Source organism: Pteropus alecto, unplaced genomic scaffold (genome assembly GCF_000325575.1).
Source record: "Pteropus alecto unplaced genomic scaffold, ASM32557v1 scaffold101, whole genome shotgun sequence".
NCBI classification, from domain to species: domain Eukaryota; kingdom Metazoa; phylum Chordata; class Mammalia; order Chiroptera; family Pteropodidae; genus Pteropus; species Pteropus alecto.
Window position 1 is genome coordinate 3973894 of NW_006432945.1, and position 8020 is coordinate 3981913.

The 8020-nt window shown below is 36.1% G+C and overlaps 1 long non-coding RNA gene and 1 pseudogene across 2 annotated transcripts; one reads left to right on the forward strand and one right to left on the reverse strand.

Annotated features, from left to right (window-relative positions):
- The first annotated feature begins 2 nt into the window (after positions 1-2).
- Positions 3-4886, forward strand: LOC112476436. 2 transcript variants are annotated; one of them, XR_003045087.1, is made up of 3 exons: positions 3-235; positions 1088-1165; positions 4665-4886. It is a non-coding gene; the product is annotated as an uncharacterized LOC112476436 (long non-coding RNA). The 2 variants fall into 2 exon arrangements; XR_003045088.1 differs by having other exon boundaries at positions 3-196.
- Positions 4887-7260: 2374 nt separating this feature from the next.
- LOC112476572 lies at positions 7261-7379 on the reverse strand (annotated as a pseudogene).
- Between the last annotated feature and the right edge of the window lie 641 nt (positions 7380-8020).

Sequence of the window (8020 nt, forward strand, 5' to 3'; positions counted from 1 at the left end):
CATGGGCAGCCATTTCGGAAGAGGGCAAAGCACCCGCCCTCCGTCTTAAAGAGACACAAAGGAATAAACTGCTGACCAGCTTTAAGGCCTATGGCAGGATACAGTGTGGTTACTGTATGAGAGCTAAGAAGAAAAAAAGAAATATTTTCGCGTATTTTTATAATGTCCTTGGGAGATTCGGAAGGTGGATGCCCAGGTAGGGACATACCTGTCTCTGGGTTCCCATAGAACTGAGGTACGCGGGTTTTTGCAATTAATTTTCCGCAGAGCTCACTTTTAAATGTACCTGTGTGTTGCTTGTATCCATCTCTGTCATATTTGTTACAAGATTCGATACTCTAAATTCTTGGAAAACACTGTTTAAGTGGAGACCCCGCCAAGAGACAGAAGTGAGGAAGAATAAAGTGGAGAGAGTAAAGGGTTCAAGGGTACTGGAAGGCAGGACCGCCGCTTTTATGAGCTTTTGGGAGAACCATGGAGTAATTTCTTGGGAAGGTCCCCCCCCCCCGTTATGTTAATAAGGCAATCAGATGCATTTGAAAAATACTTTTCCTTTAGTATTAATATCTTCCCCTTATTTGAGATAAATATGTTCTACAAAGCTACTTCCAATACAATTAGTGAATCCTGAACCATTGCTCCTAGAGGAGGAATACAGGGCTAGGTTCCCGTGAACCTCTAGTCACAACACTTTAGTCACCTAAACAATACATAGCCTTGTTTTATGTTTGTTTAAAGATATTTTCTTTAATATGTATTATTGATTCATCAACATTGAATTCACGGCCAATAGCACTATAACTAATGTCTGAAGTTTATCTAACACGTGCATTTTTTTCCATAAGGCACAACTTGCTTTTTATTCTCAAAGTCATATTTTAAGACTTACCCATGTTTAGACCTCTAATTCTGTTTCGTTCATTTTTCAGTGCTGTATAGTATTCCAAACACAAGCCACAATTTATTAATCCTTTATTCTGTTGATACACAATTGTTTATTGTTTTTTGCTATTATTCCTAATCTGCTATGAATATTGTTGTATATCTCTCTGGTAATATTTGTGATATTTCTTTATATGTTCCCAAGGGTAAAATTGCGGTGATACAGCTACATCTTTACTACATATTGCCAAATTACTCTCCAAAGTGGTTGTACTTCCACCAGGTGTGTGTAAAAATTTCCATTGCTCCAAATACTGATTTTTATTTCTATTTCTAACAAAACTTAAAAATTTTGTGTCTATCCACTTCCTGAATTTTACTAGACTTTAATTTTTCATTAAATATTTTTGCCCATATTATTTTATTTTGTTCCCTCAAAATTAGTCTTTTAGTAAACTCACCAATATATCTATAACAATTTCTTTGCTCTTTGTTGTTTTTCCTTTTAGCAAATGTCTGTGGGTGTTAAAATCTTTTAGTTTTTGTATCACTGATAATATCTTTATTTTGGTTTCTATCTTGAGTGATAATTTGGGGTTTGATATAGTTTGAGGTCCATAGTTATTTTCCATAGTACTTTTGGGATGTTACTCCATTGTGTTCTAACTTTTATTGCTGCTGATTGAAAGGCTGCTCTAGGTCTGAATGTCATTCCTTTGTAGCTAAAGTGTCCTTTCTCCGGTTAATTTTAAGATCTACATTGTATATATGGAATTTTTTTTGTTCATTCTGTTTGGCACTCTGTGCACTTTCATTCTGAAGATTTTTTGTTGTTGTTCAATTCAGAAAATGCTGACTCCTGATCTCTTTGAATATTGTTTTTCCACCATCTCCTCTATTTATCTTTGGAATTCCTATTAGGTCACTATTAAAGATGTTTAATTCTTTTTCCTCTTGACTACTCTTAATTACTCCTCTTCTTTCTCCTCTTTTCCTTCTCCTCAACTTCTTTTTTTATTTTTTCCTTACCCAATCTCTCTATGCTAAGGTCTTTGGGTGAATTCTTCAGTTCTTTAAATTTACTATTTTTTTCTTCAACCGAGACCAGTCTGGAGTGCATTTTGTCTAGTGAGTGCTTATTCCAAGATCCCTAGTGTTGTGGCGCGATCAATTCTAAGACCCATGGAGCTAATTGAGATGAATTGTGAGCCTTTATTAGCCAGCCGGCGACTGACTCTCTACCACGCAGGATCAGAAGATATCAGCCCCAAGCTTCCAGAGGAGACAGCTTATAAAACTTAAGACCATATCCTGGTGGTCTTCTGAACAAGCAAGCAAGCAGATTACAGCAAGCAGATGCTGGCTGTAAACATCTTATACAAAGACAAATGTTTCCGGGGAACCCTTAGATCAAACAGGGCTGAGCAGGCAGTTTCGTTATCTGCATCCTGGTGGCTGTCAGTGCTTTCCTGGGGGCTGGCGCCTGAAGATATCATTTCCCTGTGACTGATTTATTGGAAAGTTTTTTACTCCTACACCTAGCATATGCTTTTTCACATCAACCTTTTTTTAATATATGCTTGCTTTTATAATTCCTTGTTCTTTTTACCTTTTAACTTTCTCAGAGACTACTAAAAATGCTTATTTAAAACTTATTTTCAGATTGTTCTGTTATGTTCATTTCATCTGGGATGAATATATCTTCTCATTTTTAAATTTTGTTCGTTACTTTTTTGAGTGTGAATTTCCTCATGCGTTTTGGAATTTTGATATGCAGACATCCTGATAAGAAGATTTGTTTTTCTTTTCTCTCTCTCTATTAACTCTGTCTTGGTTGCTTCCATTACCCCACAAGGGACTCCCAGACTATAACCAGAGCTTATATTGGTGGCTAAGGTCTATCTACCAATGCTGTTGAGAGATATTGCAAATCCATTCTCTGAGCTAAAGGACAGCTTGATCCAAGTCCTGGACATGAAACTGTCGCTTTTCTCCTGCCTCTCTAGGCCATGGTTCTGGAAGCAGTTTTTATAGTTCTTTTCAACATTTTTTTCCACGGGTGAAAAAACTCCTGGTTTCGGCAGTGAGCCTGAATCCATCTCTTCCCTTTCTTGGGAGAACTTTTGGTCCTTATTAGCCAGCAGGAGCAAAATTCCTGGATGGGGAGCCCTGCAGTCCTCAACTTTGGTGTTTCTGGGCCTCACAGAGGTTTATATTGGTTTTGAGCATGATAGTGTTTCTTGTTTTATCTTGTTTCTTAATTTTTCTTGTTACATTTATCTCTCATTGCTATGTGTTTAAAGCAGAGAACATCTTCAGTGCAAGAACTTATAAGATATCTCAGCGGGAAATACAAATATATTGTATTACATAATGTCCCGAAACAATTTCTTTATAAGTTCAAAATCTGTGCCTCAGGAATCATAAGGACATTGAGATTCAGTGTAGCACAGGAAATGGGAAGACTCTTAAGAGTCAAATAGACCTGGGTTTTAACACAGACCCTGACACTTCTCAGCTATGTCATTGGCAAATAGATCACCTCTTTGATTGTGCTTACTTCATCTTTAAAAATAGAGATAATAGTGCTATTGAAATATTGTGAGGATTAAATAAAATGATAACTGCGAGGTATCTAAGACACAGAAAAGCAGAAATGTTTTTTTTTTTTGCATCAACTTTGTGCAAAACAAACTGGAACCCATGTAATTGACTAAATAAACTGTGATTTACTGAGTAAATAATACACTTATAAAAGAACTTTATGCAGACTCTTTGGGAAACTGTCAGAGGAAATTAAAAACAAGATAAAAATGTTATAAAATTAAATGAAAAGTAATATAGATTTAATATATATGGTTTCCATCGATACTGTCAAGATTTTTAGCTGAAAATGGGTATGCTAATATATAATAATCTATTTTGAACTATTGATATAAATTTCTCTTATTCTTCAAGAAACTTTGTATCCTTTGTTAATGAAAACCTCCCAATTAACGAAGTTACATAATCATATATGTATGTACATGACATTTATATATAAATATGGGGTATAAAAATTATTTTTGCCCTTTTGCTCTTAAAAAACAAGATTTGGCAACATGTAGATTGCAAGGAGAAACTAAAAAATAAAGATTAAGAATCCAAATTTAAAATATCTCTCAACTCCCACACGTTCTTATATTTCACTCTCAACCTCCGAATTTTGGAAATGTTTCTGTATAACCTACCAACTCTCACAATAAAAATATCCCAGGTTGTCATGGTGACATAGTTCTTTTTTTTTTTCCCCCTGTAGAACCTGTAGTCTGATGCAGTGGTTTCCTAATTCCTTATGGTTGTAGAATCTTTCCTTTTCTTCCTACTGTTTCTCAGTTTTCCAGCCTAATACTACATCTGAGCCTGCCGGGGTGGTGGCAAATTAAAGCTTTAATTAGGAACAAGGCAGATTTAATTAGTAGTCTTTTAATAGTCAGTAGATCAGTCTGGAAAGCTATGAAGTCCTCCATGAATATATGTTCTGTAGTAGTTCTTGAAAAAAAATTACAGCATTCAGTCCTTTCTATAATTTCTCATTTATTTCTTACCCTGTATGGGCTGATTAAATGAAGAACTCTTGAGTCCAGGCTTTTAAAACAGAGGTGCAATGATAGGAACTTGATAGTCAGGATATAAACTTCAGGTTAGTCCTTCTCTTCCCTCTACTTCTAAACTTTTTCTTATCCCCATCTCTAAACTCACTTCTGATGAATGATCTTGCTGCCTGGCTTGGTCTGTTTTAGGGCTCTGAGAGTTGTCTTTTGGGGAAGGTATTCAAGAGCAAGTACAGATCTCAGCAGGGGTTTCTTGGACACAGAGGGGAATGAAGAAATGGAACAGCAGAGGAAAGCACGGGAAAGCTGCATGTAAGAAAGAACAACATGCTCTTTGTGGTTGTCTATACCTATTTGAGAAGAGAAACCATGTCTTATGTTGGTCTGCACATAGAATAAATAAATGGCTATTTGGTGGTAACTTTATCTTGTATTGTGACTTTGCCCATGCCCCAACTAGGCATTAGTTGGAAGCAATATATGTCCTTCGTGAAAACTAACATCAAAGTCTAAGGTATGTATCACTCTATTCTCTTTAATGAATCTTTAGTTCATAAATAGTTATCCAGAAGTCTGGGATCCTAGAGGTCTAAAAAAGATTTAAGGGAATCTTTGAGCTATTATGATATTTTGAAAAATCTAATAGAAATTGGAGGAAAGCCTGCAACAAGCAAAAGTTTACCAAAACCTCAAGTTTCTTTGCTTTTGACTGATAGTGCATATGAGTCTAATATGGGTACATTCGTTACTTCATTCTGGTCAGAAGCTGAGATCAGATGTCAATGACTTTGTTGAATAAGATAAAAAAATGATTATAACTTAATATATTTACTTGGATTGGTAGGAAAAAATCTTTAGAGCCTGAGTTCATGCATTCAGCAAATATATACCTCTTATCTTCCAGCCACTGAGACAGATACTGAGGATAGGAATACAAAGGAAAAATAGTCCCTGTGAGCCTTTAAGGAACTCACAGTATAGTGGGATAAAAACATATCAGTACTAAATTAGCCTACGTAACATTGCTTGCCCCAGAATAGGCGCTGTAGTTCAGATGTGGAACAGAGGCGTGGGAGCAGAGAGGAAGGAGCACCTAATTCTCCTCGACTTCTTCTCCAAGAAGTTGGCGGCTGTGAAAGAGGGCTGCAGAGAGACATTAGTCCTTGAGTGAGCTGATTCTTGAAGGCTTAGTTTGGTGGTGTGAGATGGGGATTTCAAAAGAAACTGAAGGTTTGGAGATCTGGAGGTGAGAAATTGCAAAGTGTTTGGCTGAAACCCAGAGAAATGAGACTGAAAGCTGAGCAGGGACCAGACATGTCATAAAAACTATGACAGAGAAATCATGGCAACAGGATACCCTGAAGAATTGTACAGAGAAGTGACATAATGACATATGCTTTTAAATGGAAACTTTTAATGGGACCACCATAAAGGATTTATTGGAGGCTAGGAAGACCAGGGTAGTTTTTATTTCCTTATATTTTTAAAAAACTTATTGTGGTTCATGTACACACTATAAAGTGCATAAATCTTAAATGTTTAGCTTGATAAATGTTTTCATATGTATGCACTTATATAACCACTAACCAGATTGTGAACTGTTCCAGCATCCCAGAGGGTCATGTGCTTCCCAGGCAATATCCATTTTATCTACCACTCCCCACCTCACATGCTATGGAGAGCCACTATGCTGACTTTGGTCACCATAGATTACTTTTAATTGTTCTTGACTTTATATAAATGGAATCATAGAGTATGTAGTCTTACATCTGCCTTCTTATATTCAACATTATGTAAGATTCATCCTTGATGAGTGTAGCAGTTCATTCTTTTTAGTTGTTATGTATATTCCATTATGATTTTATAACACATTTAACTTATTCATGTTACTGCTGATTGACACTTGGGTTTTGTCAAATTTTTGGACCTTATGAATAATAGTGCTTAGAACTTTCTTATGTGTCTTTTTTTATTGGATATATCCACTTACTTTTCTTGAGTGTATATCCAGGATTGAAATTGTTATTATCAGAAATTTTACTTTTAATCATTCTGGTACCACGGTCTGTTAGGGGGACTTTTGGATCATTTTCATTTTAAGGCTTTATTATGAATTAGGCTGCTATAAGTATTCACATATAGATCTTTATATGGACATATATTTTCATTCCTCTTGGGTAAAGTACCTAGGAGTGAGGTTGCTGGTACATCTGGTAAGCATATGTTCATAAGGAACTGCTGAACTGTTTCCCGTTATGGCTATATTATTTTGAATTCTCACTGGCAGTCTATGAAAGTTCCAGTTGCTCCTGTCCTTGTCAACATGGGGTAGTGTCAGTTTTTAAATTTTTAGCCATTGTTGTAATTCTAAAGTGATATGTTATTGTACTTTTTTAAAAATTGAGATAAAATTCATATAACATAAAATTCACCATTTTAACCATTTTAAAATGTACAATCAGGGGTTTTTATTATATTTTCAAAGTGTGCAATCATCACCAGTATCTAATCACCAGTTCAGTAGTTTTATTCGTTATTCAAATTTTCTCTGTTTTTCTTTTTTTTTTGAGCCAGTTTTGGTTTTGGCTTCAGCCAGTTTAGACATGCTTTCCTTTAGCTCTTTGAACATATTTATAATAGCTTATTTAAAGTTTTTGTCCAGTAAATACCAACATTTGGGATTTCTCATGGACATGTTTTAATTGATTTTTCCCCCCCTATGTATGGGCCATACTTTCTTGTTTTGTAGGATGCCTCATAATTTTTTTTTTTTATTTATTATTTATGCCTACAGCACCTGGTCTTCCTAGGTGGTCTCCCATCCAAGTACTAATCGGGCCCGACCCTGCTTAGCTTCTGAGATCAGACGGAATTGGGCTTGTTCAGGGTGACATGGCCGTAGACCATGGACTGTGGCTCCACTGGGGCGTGAACCCAGGACCTTCTGCATGTAAAGCAGATGTGCTAACAGCTATACTATGGAACCACATCCTTTTTTTTTTGTTGAAAACTGGACATTTTGAATATTGTGACAACTCTTGAATTCAAATTCTCTTCTGTTCCCAGAGTTCACTGTTACTGTTTGGATAATTCCTACCTTTCTTTCAAGATTCATCCATAGTTTCCCCTCTATCAGAAAACCTTAGCTAATCTTCCATTCTGAATTAGATGTGCTCTATAGCTCTCCACATACACATATGTCATGGTACTTGTCATGATATACTTTAATTGTCCTGTTTTTTTCCTACTGGATGGCACTTGAGAGCAGGAACTCTTTAAGTCCAATGCCTAATTAACATGATGTCTGGCACATAGTAGGTGATGAATTCAAGTTTAATAAATGAGTGATAGATTTAGGCATATGTAGGCTGAGAAAAAGGAACCAGTGGTGAGGAAGAGATTACAGGTACAGAAAGCAGATGTCGTTGATGAAACAATGTCTGCCAAAGAGGGTTTAGGTGCAGAGATGGAGTGATTAGTCTTAAAAATGCGGAAGGACTATGTCTGCATCTCAGATGGGAATAGAAATGAGAGAAGATGGAAGG